The sequence below is a fragment of the Phodopus roborovskii genome, unplaced genomic scaffold (assembly GCF_943737965.1).
Source record: "Phodopus roborovskii unplaced genomic scaffold, PHOROB, whole genome shotgun sequence".
Lineage (NCBI taxonomy): Eukaryota > Metazoa > Chordata > Mammalia > Rodentia > Cricetidae > Phodopus > Phodopus roborovskii.
The window spans coordinates 14,120,150-14,135,000 of record NW_026126541.1 but is presented as its reverse complement, the minus strand read 5'-3'; the positions used below and the strand labels follow the sequence as shown (position 1 = coordinate 14,135,000).

Below are 14,851 nucleotides of genomic sequence, written 5' to 3'. Positions count from 1 at the left end.
GGGTTAATCAAACCAAGATCTGTACTCACATTAGGCAAGTTCACTGCCACGTGAACAAACACACCACCCTTTGTGTTTTTTCAGGTGTAATTAACATACAATGAAACACACACAATTTCAGTGTTCAGTTAGTAGGTTTTGGTAATTGTATAAACCATGTAACTACTGTGTAATAATCTTTAAAAAGATGCAGCCTGGACATGATGATGCAGGCCTGTAATTCCAGCACTTGGGAAGCTGAAGCAGCAGTTCAGGCCAAATTTGAGACCAGCTTAGGCTAATAGTGAGTTTCTGACAGGTCTTGGTGACATGAAAAGACTTTGACTCAAAAATGGTATCAGAAAAAAGATAGAGAGCACTTTGATCACTCTCCAAAGTTTGCTGACGTCCCCTTTGATTCACACTCCATACCCTGTATAAATAATTTAAATCCCGTCACAACAGATTAATTTTGTTTTGAGATCCAAACAGATGGGGTGACTTGTATTTCATTCTTTAAGTTTAGCATGATTTTGAATTTCAGACATATTATTAGATTAGTATTTCTTTTTTCCTGAACAGTATTTAATAATGGATATACCAAAAGAAAATGTATCTAATCTCTTACTGAAAGATATTTGCATTGTTTCCAGTTTACCACTATAAATATTTCTATGTCTGTGTCTATATTTTGTGAACCTGTTTTAGTTTCTTTTAGATAAATACTTAAGAGTAAAATTACTGGGTCATAAGGTTGTATCTGTTTAATTTTAAAAGAAACAGTTCTTCCTGGCTCCCCGTCCCATCCCCTCTCTCTGTCTTTTTCTTCCCTGAGGGAGCAGGCTCTTTAATTTGAGGGTTTGGCAGGAGAGAAGTCACATCATCAGGGTCCCTGTTGCCAGAGCACAGTGGCCTGAATTGGACACTTAAAAAACCGAAACAGGTGTCTGAAACCCTACTCCAGCCTCTGTATTTGATGCCAACCCTCCCACCCCCACCTCCCAGACTGAGGCTTTGCCAGCAGAACTCAGGGCAAATCAAATGGATGCTGGATTAGAGGCTTTTATGAGACAAGGACTCTAAGTGTGTATTTAGTAGCCTGTTTGTTTAAAGAACATATCTATGTAGAAAATACTACTTAGTGAGGGGCAGTTGGCTATGTACAGGTACAAAGTCTTCCTTTACGCTTGTTTCCTCCTCTACCTTTTAGTGTTCTCCAATCTGTGTGCAATTGAGTCAGCACCTCCTTTAGTAAAGATTGCCAGAGGCCCCTTAGCCAGGTAGGATTTGGTATCCTGTGTGTCAAACATGGAGATACATTATGCCTGAGTAAATTTTTTTTTGTTTTGTTTTGTTATTTTGAGACTACATAGTTCTGTCTTACAACTTGCTATATAGACCAGGTTAGCCTTGAACACAGAGATCTGCCTGCTCTGCTTATTGAGTACTGAGATTAAAGATATGCACCACACCTAGCCCAATTCTTTCTTTATTTTTTATGTTTTTGTTTTAGCTAACCAACCCTTTGGATATTAATCCTCACATGCCCATAATTAAAGCAGTAACCTGAAGGTAGGGTTTGAATTCCCAAAGCCAAATGACTTAATGTACTATGTTAGTCTAATCAAAACCAATTAGTATGTGATATTACTTCCTCTCTCTCCTTCCTTCCCTTTCTCCCCCACCCCTTTTCTTTTTAACAGAATCTCACTGTGTAGTTCTGGCTATCCTGGAACTGACTGTGTAGACCAGGATAGCCAGAAGCTCACAGAGACTCACCTTCCTCAGCCTTTCAAGTGCTGGCTGGTAATGTGCTTGCTTGCTTTTTTGTTGTTATTGTTGTTTTTCTTTTCTTTTTGTTTGTTTGTTTGTTTTCCATATAGGGTCTCACTATATAGCTCTGGTTGTCCTCAAACTCACTGTGTACACCAGGCTGGTCTCAAACTCACAGGCCTCTGACTCCTGAGTGCTGGAATCAAAGGTGTGGGCCATTGCACCCAGCTATAATCTCCTTCCTTCCTTCCTCCCTTCCTCCCTCCCTTTCTTTTTAAGATTTTACTTAGTAAGTAAAATTTAGTATACAGTGTTCTGCCTGCACTCCAGAAGAGGGCACCAGATCTCATTACAGATAGTTGTGAGCTACCATGTGGTTGCTGGGAATTGAACTCAGGACCTCAGGAAGAGCAGTCAGTGCTCTTAATCTCTGAGCCATCTCTCCAGCTCTTATAATCTGCTTTTTTAGAGGGAAGCTTCAACTGAAGATTTTAAAAGAAAGTTCCCAACCCTAAACCTTTTCTTACACTGATTAGAAGAGTCCGAGAGGGAAGATACCGACTTTTCATGCATGCCAATCTGGCTCCTCCACAAACCCTTGAGAGGAAAAGCATTTCTGTATTGAGTTCCACTTTCATAGCATCCATTCCCTTGAGTCGAAACAGAATGTCTTCAGACCTTAATCTTAGAGCTTGCTACATCATGTGGATGCTGGCCTTGGACACTAAGCAAGGATTCAAGGGCTAGTGTTACCTCAACCTTACTCTTATTTCATTGAACTATTATAGTAAGCTCAACTCTTTTGATACATAGTTGTATGAATTTTAACAGTGGATTTGTGTAACGGCTCCTATAGACAGGACATTAAATGGTTTAATTGCCCCAGAGAACTCCCTCTGTCTTCCCTTTATAGTCATGCTCTTTAGCCATGATATGGTCTTCTTCACATGGTTTTATCAGGAAGTTCATATTAAGGGAATCATTATTCAATGTGTAATCTTCTGAAACTGGCTCCATTCACTTACCATGATGTCGTTGGGATTCATGTGAGCTGTTGTGTTTATCAGGTCATCCCTTTTCACTGCTGAGTAGCAATCCCTTGTGTGTGTAGCATAGTTTATCCACCCGCTGGCTGAAGGACGCTTGGGCCCTCCTCTTTACTACTAGATTGCTATGAACATTTGATATGGGTTTGTATTTGAAACAAGGTCTTGCCACGTAGCCCAGCCTAGCTTGGATGGAACCTGAGATCCTCCTGCCTTAGCACTCTGAGTGCTGAGATCACAAGCTTGCTTCATCATGCCTGGCTTGATTATTTGTTGTTGTTTTAAGACAGGGTCTCTTGTAACTCAGGGTGGCATCAAATTCACTGTTTAACCTATTTTAAATTTTATATTATGGTTGTTTTGCCAGCGTGTGTGTGTGTGTGTATGTGTGTGTGTGTGTGTGCACCATGTTTATGCAGGACCCTTGGAGCCACAGATGGTTATGAGCTATCATGTGGAGCTGGAAATGCAACTTAGGGCCTCTGGAAGAGCAGCCAGTGAGTGCTCTTAACCACTGAGCATCCCTCCAGCCCCAATTACCATGAACTTCTAATCCTCCTGCCTCTACCTCTTTAGTGAGGTGTTAGGATTACAAGTGTGCCGGGTTTGAAAGATGGCTCAGTGGTTAAGAGTGCTGGCTGCTCTTCCAGAGGTCCTGAGTTCACTTCCCAGCACTCACATGGCTGTTCACAACTGTCTGTAACTCCAGTTCCAGAGGATCCAGCACCCAGACACAGACACACATGTTGTCAAAACACCAGTGCTCATAAAATAAAAATAAATGATTTAAGAAGAGGATTACAAGTATGCGGCACCACACCTGATTTGTGTGGTGCTGAAAGTCAAACCCAGGGTTTCATGCATAGTCAACAAGTACTCTATCAAGTGAGCTACATCCCCTACAAATATTTGATTACTTATATTTTATATATGTATCTGTGTGTGGTATATCTGCATGGATATATGTATGGATATTCATGTGTGTGAGTACATGTATGTGGAGGCCAGAGGCTCAATCAGGTGAAGTCACCTGCAGTTGCTGTCCACCTCATGTATTAGGGCAGGTCTCTCATTGGAACCCAGAGTTTGCTGATTTGACTGGCCAGCTGCCAGCTTGCTCTGGAGGTCGCCTGTTATTAACTCCTGAGTACTGGGATTTCAGGAAGACTTTCATACTTGCCTGGCATTTAGGAAGTGCTGAGATCTGAACTCATGTCCTCAGTTTTTGCCTAGGAAGTGTTTGGAGTTTTTTTTTTTTTTTTTTTTTTTTTGTCTTAAATTTTTAAAACAATCTTATTTTACATACCAATTCCCTCTTCCTCCTGTCCTCCCACTCCCCCAACCATCTCCCCACCCCACCTCCATCCACTCCTCAGAGAGGGTGAGGCTTCCCATGGGGGATCATCAAAGTCTGTCATATCATTTGGGGCAGGACCAAGGTCCTCCCCCATGTATCTAGGCTAAGCGAGTATCCCTCCATAGGGAGTGGGTTCCAAAAACCCAGTTCATGCACTAGGGATAAATACTGGTTCCCCTGCCAGAGGCCCCACAGACTGCCCAAGGTCCCCAACTGACACACACATTCAGGGGCCCTGGTTCCATCTTATGCAGGTTCTCCAGCTGCCAGTCTGGAGTCTGTGGGCTCCCTTTTACTGGAGCCATCTATCCTTGTATTTGCCTGGATTTTGTTTTTGTTTTCTGACTGTTTTGAGACAGGGTCTTATAATGTAGTCCTAGCAGGCCTGGAAATCTATATGTAGACTAGGCTGACCCTGAACTCACAGACATTTGTCTTCTTCTGCCTCCCAAGTGCTGGAATTAAAAATGAGTACCACTACATCCAGCTGTTTTTATTTTTGACCAAGTTCAGTTTATGAATATTTATTTACCTTACACATTATGGGTTTTTTGTTTGTTTGGAGACAGTGTCTTACTATGTTGCTCTGGCTGTCCAATATGCAGGCCACCTAGCCTTGAATTCTGAGATCAGAGGTGTGCCCCACCATGATGCCTGGCACAGGTTATGTTTTGATTTACTATCTGAGTTCACTTGGCCTTTTCCCCTATGCTTTTTTCTTTTTCTGATTTTTCCCCCATATGATCTTTCAGTTGTTTTGAGACAGAATCTTGTTAAGTAGTCTAGGCTGGCCTCAACCTAGCTGCCTCGGTCTCCCAAGTGCTGAGATTATTTATAGCCATCTATCATCATGCTCCGTTCTTACCAAGATCTTTGCTAAACTGTGTTGTGTAAATGGAGAAATGGGTTAATAATTAAGAGCTAGCCGATACAAAGCCTGAGCCATCCACCTAACAGTTTATAATTAATATAAGCCTCTGTGTGTTTATTTGGGACCAGGTGGGACAGAAACTTCCTGCTACAGTGTTGTAACTAAGACTAGAAGTTAAGGATCCAGATAAAGTCAGAGTAGCACTCTGGCCTTAGTTCTGCAACTTAGTAGTCGTATCACTAGATATTTAACTTCTCAAGTGTCCAATTTTATTAAATGGATGAATTAAAATAAACCAGATATGGTGGTGCACACCTTTGATTTAACACTCAGGAAGCAGAAGCAGGTAGATCTCTCTGAATCAGAGGCCAGCCCAGTCTACATAGTATGTTCCAAGCCAGCCAAGGATGCATAGTGAGACTCTGTCTAAAGAAAACATTTCAAAGTCACTCTTTATGAGGCTAGAAAGATGGGTTCATGGTTAAGAGAACTTGCTGCTTTTTCAGAGGACTCAAGTTCGGGTCCTAGCACCCAGATCAGACAGTTTAGAACCATTTGGAATTCTAGCTCCATGGAATCTGATGCCTTCTTCTGTCCTCTGTGAGCAAATAAACAAAAATGAAACAGGTGTTTTTTAAACACACAAACAGATTTAGGAAAAGCAGGTAACTCTTCAATTTTTTTTATATTTACTTAAAACTTAAAAAATAAGCTATTTAGCAATATAGAGAGGATATTGGACTAGGACTCTAGGGATGAAAAAACTAGTATTTTATTGTGCTTATTGTATACTTTATTTCAGGGTTTGTGCCTTGTATATACATGACATGGAAAAATGGATACAAGTTGCCTATCACAGGGCCTGGTACATAGTAGTATTTATGATAAATGTTAGCTGGTATTTTATTTATTTACTTATTTATTTGTTTGTTTTCAAATCAGGGTTTCACTGTGTAACAGCTCAGGCTGTCCTGGAACTCGAATTGTACACCAGACTGGCCTTGAATTTACAGAGATAAATACCAAGATGCCAGATAACTGATGGCTACTATTAATGATGTACTTTAATTCCTATCCATTGCAAGGTATACATATATCAGAGAAAGAAGCTGTCTTTTTTGTTTCTTTCTATAACATTACTTGTGGGAGAATACTGATGTCTCACCCCTTGGCAAGATTGTATTTAGCATGAGGGTTGTATCCAAACCTTGCAGAGCTTTTTGTAGCATTTTGATTGGACTGCTCATGGCCTTTTTAGAGGAAAGAAAGATAATAGCAGCCGCTATTTGGTACCTTATGCCACGCCACACACCTTTTCTCTTCATACTCTCCATTTCTGACGATAAAAATGAAACTTCAAAAGGATAAGGAAATTTACTTAGAGTTAAGATCATGGAACTAGTGAGTGTTGGAAACCAGAGTCAAACCCAGGTCCATCTGACTCTATTGCCCCCTGTGAAGCCCCATCAGAAAGGTGTTTCTGGTAATCTTCCTAGATTGGCCTTCCTGAGGATTGGATTTACTTGGATATTCTTTAGAGTCCTTCAGGCGAAAAGTATCATGATGCTGCTCATAGTAGGCATACTGAATAATTTCACAACCAAGGAGACATGTGACAGCATAGAGAAGCAGCCAGAATTCCCGCCCTGGAGAGCTGTCAGTCTTAAGGCACAAACAGTACAGTAAACAAAGAGTGCAGATTAGGTAGAGGGTTCTCTGAAGGTGACTGACTCATGTTCTAGGATTGGAAAAAAACAGTTTAAAGGAAGGGAAATCTAATCCCTACTGGTGAAAGGAGTTTTTGGGTCCTCCTAAAATCAATGCAAGTTTGATTTCTGATTAGCCAGGGTCACAAATTGGAGAGGCTCAAAAGGCCCCTTTAACCCAAGGCAGACGGCAGACTTGTGGAGATGACTTGGTGTGGACAGAAAGTTTGACTACCTGTATTAGGACATTAAGACAGAGGTGTCCCAAATTGTCCCAGTGTCAATCTGAGAATCTGTCAATGTCCTCCAAGTCTCCTATCTTCTCAAATGATGGATGACCTGACCAGCGGGGGGGATGAACCCTGACACTGTTTTCTCATGTCAGAGCTGCTCCTCTCCTCAGCAATCTGTGTCAGAGCCTCCATGTGGCCTCAAGCACTAGCCGTCAACAATGGAGGACTCTCCTAGCCTACAGCCCTAGTGGTGACAGTCCTCCCAGGAGGGTGCCCTGAGCTGCAGTAGCCCTTTCTCATTTGGCCAGCATTGGGCTGACACATTCCTGAGCCAAAATGCACACATAAGCTGCTTTCCCTGGTATGAAGCTCTTCACTCCTGAGTGACTCTTATCAGGGGCAGTTGGGCATTCTCAATTGGATTACGCTGACAAGGAAAAAGGCCTGGGGTATATTATTTCAACACCATTTAGCTTCAGAAATGCCTGTCTCCACCCTTTTGCCCTCAGAGTCTACTTCTCTCTTCCTGCTTTCTCTAGGGCCATGAGCTGCCCCATCATAGCTCTTCATCCTGCAAGTGTTGACCTAGGTTTCTAGAATCATTCAGAAGATGGATCCCATCCAACAAAACTGTAAATAACCCCATGATCAAAACAGAAGTCATTCATCTCACCCTCTTGATCCACGGGCACAGGACTGAAGTATTTGAGCACAACTGCCTTCTGGTTTCTGTCTGTGCTGTTACGTTCTGGCTTAGGGCTGATAGGTCACTGCATTGTACTTTTCTGACTGTGGCATGTCTTGTCAAGATTCCATTTCTTGTGAAAGCCAGAGCTTGAGAACAGTGTACAAGTGGGATTTCTGAGGTGCTGCAAGTTTAGTAGGTAGGTGCTCTGAGGGGTTTTTGCTCACCAAGGAACATAAGGCGTCCAAGCCTGGTGTGGTGACACACGTCTTTAATCCCCGTGATTGGGAAGCAGAAGTAGGCGGATCTCTTCGAGTCCTAGGCCAGCCAGGCCTCCATAGTAAAACCCAATTTGAGAGGTGGGGGGAGGGGAGAAAGTGTGCTTCAGAGCTGGACATGCACTTGTGGCCTCAGGAGGCTAAAATAGTAGATTGCCATGAAATCAAGGTACACCAACCAGGATGACATAACAAGAGTCTGTCTTTAAAAAAAAAAAAAAAAAAAAAAAAAATGGCGGTGATGGTGCATAGCTTTAATCCCAGCATTCTGTAATGAGAAGCAGTTGTCTGTGAGTTTGAGGCCAGTGTGGTCTATATAGGGAGTTTCAGAACAGCCGGGGCTACATAGAGAAACAAACCCTCCTTCAAAAAACACATATAACGATTAGATTTTTAAATTAAATTAAAACTTTTTTAAAGGAGTGGTTTCTGGGCTGTAGAGATGGCTCAGCAGTTGAGAGCACTGGTTGCTCTTGCAGAGGACCCGGTCCGATTCCCAGAATCACATGGCAGCTCACAACGGTCTATAATTCCACTTCCAGGGGATCCAGTGCCATCTTCGGCCCATGGGCATCAGGTACACACGCGGTGCACATACATACATTCAGGCAATACTCATACATGTAAAATACAAAATAAATCTTTTAACCAAAAAATTGAAAAGAAAGGCAAGTAGGGGCTGGGTATATGGTAGCTCAGTTAGTAGAGTGCTTGTCTTGAATGCATGAGGCCTGGGCTCGCCACCCCACACCACGTGAAAGTGGAAGTTCAAGGCCATCCTGAGATACACAAGACCCTGTCTTTAAAAAATAAAAGGAAAAGTATTTACACTGGATTCATTAAAAAACCTTTTGGGTTTCTAATGTTAATTTAGAGGGTAAAGGTGCTTGCCACCAAGCCTGAGACTTGAATTCCATCCCTACATGGTGGAAGGAGAGAAGTGACTTCTACAAGTTGCCCTCACAACTACACACACACAAGCACAAAATAAATGAGTAAATTAATTTTTTCAAATAAAAATTATAACCCTTTCTGTGTATGTATTTGTGTGTTAATGCCACATGTGTGCAGGGTCTCCCCAACTCCTGTCCAGCCCCATAAACCAGAAGAAAATCCCTTGGAGCTTGAGTTTTATAAAGTAAAAAATAAAGCAAGGGCTTTACCACTGAGCTGCGTCACCAGCCTTACTTACTCTTTATTGAGACAGGGTCACACTAAAGTCCCCTGCCTGATCTTGAACTCCACATGTAGCTCAAGCAGGCTTTGAACTTGTAACCCTGTTGCCTCAGCCTTTTCAGTAACTGAGATTACGGGCCTGAGCCACCACACCCACTTCCAACTTGCTCCATGTGAATGGAAAAAAAAAAACAAAAACAAAAAAACAAAACAAAAAACCTTAACATACTCTGATTAAACATGAGTGACTCCTTAACTTACACACTTTGGGGTTAACATCCAAAAGTCCGAGAATTAGAAGTCATAAATGTATATGTCTTTCCTATTCGTATCCTATCATTGGTAGTTTACAGACTATGTTCATGAGTCCCCAGCCTAAGTCAAATGACAAGAATTCATCCTCCCTACAAAACGTTTCAGGATAACCAGTAAAGAAAGGGGCTCTTGTATGTGCTGTGGTGAGGAACACCTTGTCCTCACCACAGCACAGCTTTCCCTTGAGAGAGACTAATGGGTGTGCTGTCCAGAACAGCATCTGACGCACAGGGAGCAGGAACAGCCACTCTTGGGGAATCTCTGCCCCAAGCACTTACTTGTACTGTCTTGTGCAATTAAACAGGGATACCCTGTACTGCTTGGTCACATTTAGCCGCCACTTTAAAAAGACAAAGAGTCAGTTTCCAGAACCCACACAGTGGCTCAGAGCCACCTGAAATTCTAGTAACAGGGGAGCCAATATCTTCTTCAGACCTTACAGGACACCAGGTCCCCACAGACATACATGTAGGCAAAACATTCATACATTGAAATGAAAAAAAAAATACTAAAAAAGTTAAGATGATAAGACAAGTACTTAAAGGTGGGGCACACAAGTGAAATGTCTGACAATACCGTGCTTGAACCCTGGTTGGGGCAGCAGTGAAAGGCTGACCCACTGTGGGCGTCCCTGCTCAATGACAAGGTTAACTGGCTGCTAGAGATGCTACCTGTCACTTTATGCAAGTCCTGTTCCATTGTCTGGGCAGACAGCTTAAGTTTGCCTCTGACATCAGCAATAACTATGTAGATTATTAAAATTTTTTCTAGATAGTTGCTGTGCTGTCTATCTGTAATCCCAGCTTCAGGAGACTGAGCAGTAGGATCCATTCAGCCCAGGAGTTTGAGACCAATTTAAGCAACATACTGAGATTATTTTGTTCTCTCAATAACTCTAAGAAACAATACCACTATCTCCATTTTTTACTAATAAGGAAATGAGAGCTTTCAGAGGTTGTGATACCCAAGGTCATACAATAAATGGAAAACATTGAATTGAACCCAGGTCTTGTTAACTCCAAAGCATTAAATTCTTAAAAAGTATACCAAGGTGGACTGGAGTGATTGTTCAGAGGTTACACTCACTGGCTGCTCTTCCAGAGGACCTGAGTTCAATTCCCAGCACCCACATGGCAGCTCACAACTGACTGTAACTCCAGTTCCAGGGGATCTGACATCCTCACAAAGACATAAGTGCAGGCAGTTGCGAGCAGCTATATGGATGATGGGAATTGAACCCTGATCCTCTGAAAGAGCAGCCAGTGCTCTTAACTGCTGGGCCATCTCTCCAGTCCCAGTACCAAGGGATTTCTATATGTTTACTAACTGACTAAAATGGAAAATAAAAGTTTCGTGGCTTGACTGTCCTAGGATTTCAGTTTCCTCTGTTCCTCTCCTCCAACCCAGTAACTATCTATACACTGTTAGGTATTGATTGGAGTACTGCCCTATGAATTAAGCCTTAGGTTTGTCCAGTTTCACTCCTAATCCAAGAGGGAGAACAAGGCCCCTTTAACAAGGCCAGCAGGCTAAATGAGGCCCATAGGGACTGTCCTCAAACATCAGCTTGAGGACAGTCTGAGCCATCTGCCTCCCTGGAGCACAAGTTTGATATGTGAGCTTTAAATACTACTTCTTTTCCTTCTAGAGGGAACCGGTGAGCAGTTGTCTGTAACACACAGGCAAACCGAAGCTGCTGTAACCCTCCCTCTGCATGCACTATTACCACAAGCACAGAACCAAGCAAGCGGTTTCAAAGCCCAGGAGAAATTAAAAGCATGTGTTGGTGTACTTTACAGTGTGCTGGCGTACCCCAGCTTTATGCAGCCTTTGTACTTGGAGCCGCTTTTTCAGTCATTTTCTCGTATCTAGTAAAAAGTTTCATTTTTCTATAGTAACAAGGAGAGAAGACACTTTATAAGTTATTATCAGTTACTACCCTGTCAGGTATCTTCAGGGGACTTAAAGGAAAAGGAGGAAATAAAACAGAAAATTCCTAATTGACATTAGCAAAATCAGCAGTCAGTGATCACGAGAGGGAAATAGCCAAAGCAGAGAAAGAGGAGGAGGAAAATAATAATAATAATAATAATAATAATAATAGAGTATCAGGGCTGCTAACAATCTCTCCACATCCCCGAGGAGTGTAAAATCCCACTTACTCCTTTTTCTTCAACAGCCAAAAATGGTTACTACAAGCAGCATGTTCTGAGGTCTTAGTTATACTAAGAAGTCTTGGCAGTTTCTGCTGTCCTCATGCCAATGGGCTCAATAACTTTAATATAAGGGACATTTCCCGTTTTACCTTTGGGAAAAACAAAAGGCATCAAAATTAACACATGAGCTTCCATGTCTGTGAGGAAATAGGAAACACGGCCCATGGGAGCAGTAGTCTTTTGAATAGTCACAGCTTACTTTGAAAAGTACCCAGAGAAGTTTCCAAGACAGCTGAACCTGAATATACAATCCTGAAAGGTTTGGGGAACAATGCCACAAAGCAAGGAGTAAAAGCTAGACCTGGCCAGCTCGTGTCCCATCAACAGTGTTCATTGTCTATCTCTCTTATCCCAACTCTATGTGTAATACAAAAGCTGTGTTTTTCTGGTAATGTTGCATTCTAGCCCAAAGTGCACTATTAATATTTTTGACAGCTACATGGGATGGATAGTGACTTTTAAAGAAAAATTTTTATTATGTTTGGGCATAGAGAGGTGGCTCAGAGGAAAGAACACTTATCTCTCTTACAGAGGACCCAGTTCTGTTTCTAGCACCCACCGGTGACTCACAACCATCCCTGACCTCATACCCACTGTTTAACTCTACAGACACAAGGCACACACATGGTACACACACACACACACACACACACACACACACACAAAAAAAAAAAAAAAAAAAAACACTCATGCAATAAATCAAAAAAAAAATATTTAAAAGTATTTTTAGTTCCAGGTCAGTCAAGACTTCTTAGTGAGACATTCCTCAAAATAAATAAGATGAACAGGCAAAGAGCCAGATGTGGCTTCATTTGCCTGTCATTCCAGTACTTGGGGGTTGGAAACAAGAGGATAAAGAGTTCAAGGCTAGTCTTGGCTACATAAGATTTCAAGGTGGGGGATAAACTCTAAAAAGCCTAAGATTTGATAATGTGACTTTAAGTATCACACCAAAACACAATCCATAAAATAAAAATTGGTAAATTGGATTTCAGTGGATGGTGCACACCTTTAGTCTCAGCACTTGGGAAGCAGAGGCAGATGGATGTCTGAGTTCAAGGTCAGCCTGGTCTACACACATAGTTCCAGGACAGCCAGGGCTATGTAGCGAGATCTTGTCTCAAAAAAACAAAAGAGAAATATAATAAAAATTATGTCTGCTGTGTAGACATGTAAAAGACTGGAAAGGACCAAGCTTTAGATTGGGAGGACATCTACAAATATTTTTATCATCACTAAAGGACTTGAATGCAGATAAGAAGTCTCTGCATCAATGATTCTTGACCTTCCTAATGCTGTAGTGACCCCAGCCATAAACTTATTTTTGTTTGCGACTTCACAGTTATATTTTGCTACTGTATGAGTCTAAAGTAAATGTCTGTGTTTTCAGATGTCTTAGACCTGTAAAAGGGCTGTGATACCCAAGGGGTTGCGATCCATAGGTTGAGAACCACTGCTCTAACTAGGCAGGTGGTAGTAACCTGGAGAACCTGATGTTCTTCAGCTAGTGAATGAATAAAGGAACTATGATACATACTATTCAACAATAAATAGGGAGAAATTACTCCATGCAAACAGCTTGGATAAATATCTCACGTATACCAAACATGAGCTTTTTGGTTTTTGTTTTTGTTTTTAGATGACAGACCAAGGTAAACAAACAAACAAACAAACAAACAAAAAGCATTTGTGTTCCTAAAGTAGTAAGAGAAGACAATTTTAAGTTTGTGTGTGTGTGTAGTCACCTGTGCATGTCTATGTGGAGGCCAGACCTCGGATGTCTTCCTCTATTGCTGTCTCCTTTAGTTTGTGAGACAGAGCATCACTGAGTCTTCTTAGCCAAGCTGACTGGCAGCAAGCCCACAGGGCCTCCTGCGCCTACCCCTAGCATTGCAGTTATAGCCTTGCATTAAGTGCTGCAGGCATGAACTCAGGTGCTCATGCTTACGCAGTAAGCCATTTCCCTAGCCTAACTCTACACCCTTTAACGTGCTCTTGAAAAGTGCTACATATTCCACTTTCCCTAAATATAGTCTGTCTACTGTAATGCTTATTAGTGCACACATGTATGCATGCACAAACATTTCTCTTCAGGTTTTTATGTAAGTTGTCATCTCTAGGTGGACCCAGTGGGAATGTGAAGCAGGTTTTGTACAGCTGATGTGATCACTGTACAGACAGGCTTGGAAAATGTTACCCAATCTGCCAATTAATTAAAGCATTAATCTGGGAAGCAGCCGGCCCAGAAAATGTTTGCTCAGAGAGACAAAAGGTAGGGAGTGACCTGTGTTTGCATGAAAATAAAGGTTCATAAGAACGAATACACACACACACTCACACCACAGACACTCCCACCACACATACACACACACACACACACCCCTTCCCTTTGTCTCTAAAAGTGGAATAGCCTTGATCATATCCCTAAAAGTTTTTGGCCTGTCTAGAAAAACTAAAAGTGAACTAAGACTGAAGGCTGAAACCACAGTAGAGTATAAAAAAGCAAACTCAAGCCTCAGTACTAAGTCAGGTAGGCAGGAAGTCCAGAGCAGTGTGTTTTCTTGACCTGGAATGAAATCTGCTGCAGTGGAAGTATGTGCTGGCAATTATGTAGGATGCCGTGTGGTTTGGGGAGCTTTAGAACCATGTAGATCCCAACCGTGCTTACTTACTGTGTGATTTGAGGCCAGTCATCATCATATCTAACCCTTATTTTTCTCAAAAGCTGTGCTGCTGCTTCATCTCAGGACAGTTACCTGCCTATGTTCTCTGGGAAAGAAGGAAGGAGGGAGGGGGGAAGGGGAGAGAGCTATCGAGCGAGCAAGCAAGCAACTATGAACCAGGTTTTCTCCTACCCTGGAATTTCTTTAGTCGTACTCTCTGTACCCAAGGTAAACCAGTGTGTCATTAAAGAAGATGGTGAAATGAGCAAGGAAAATTGACTCATGCTTTTTGGTTATATTAAATAAGAATCGTTGATTTCTTTTTTGTGTGTGTATTGTGAAACAGAGTAGACCAGACTTGCTTCAAATGTGTAGTGATTTTTCTACATTAACTCCTGAAAACTGGGATTATAGGTATGAACTGCCATGTCTGATGCCCAGTTATTAATTTCTTGATTGTGATCAAGGCCTGGGAGTGTAGTTCAGTGGAAGTACAGTTGCATAGCGTAGACAGTATCCTGGGCTCAATCTCCAGCATAATAACACGACAGTA

The 14,851-nt window shown here is 41.9% G+C and overlaps 1 protein-coding gene across 1 annotated transcript in view; it reads left to right on the top strand.

Moving 5' to 3' along the window:
* The window catches only part of Gbf1 (golgi brefeldin A resistant guanine nucleotide exchange factor 1), a 122,230-nt gene that overhangs the window by 67,184 nt on the left and 40,195 nt on the right, over window positions 1-14,851 (top strand). The gene's annotated exons all lie outside the window — the stretch shown is intronic.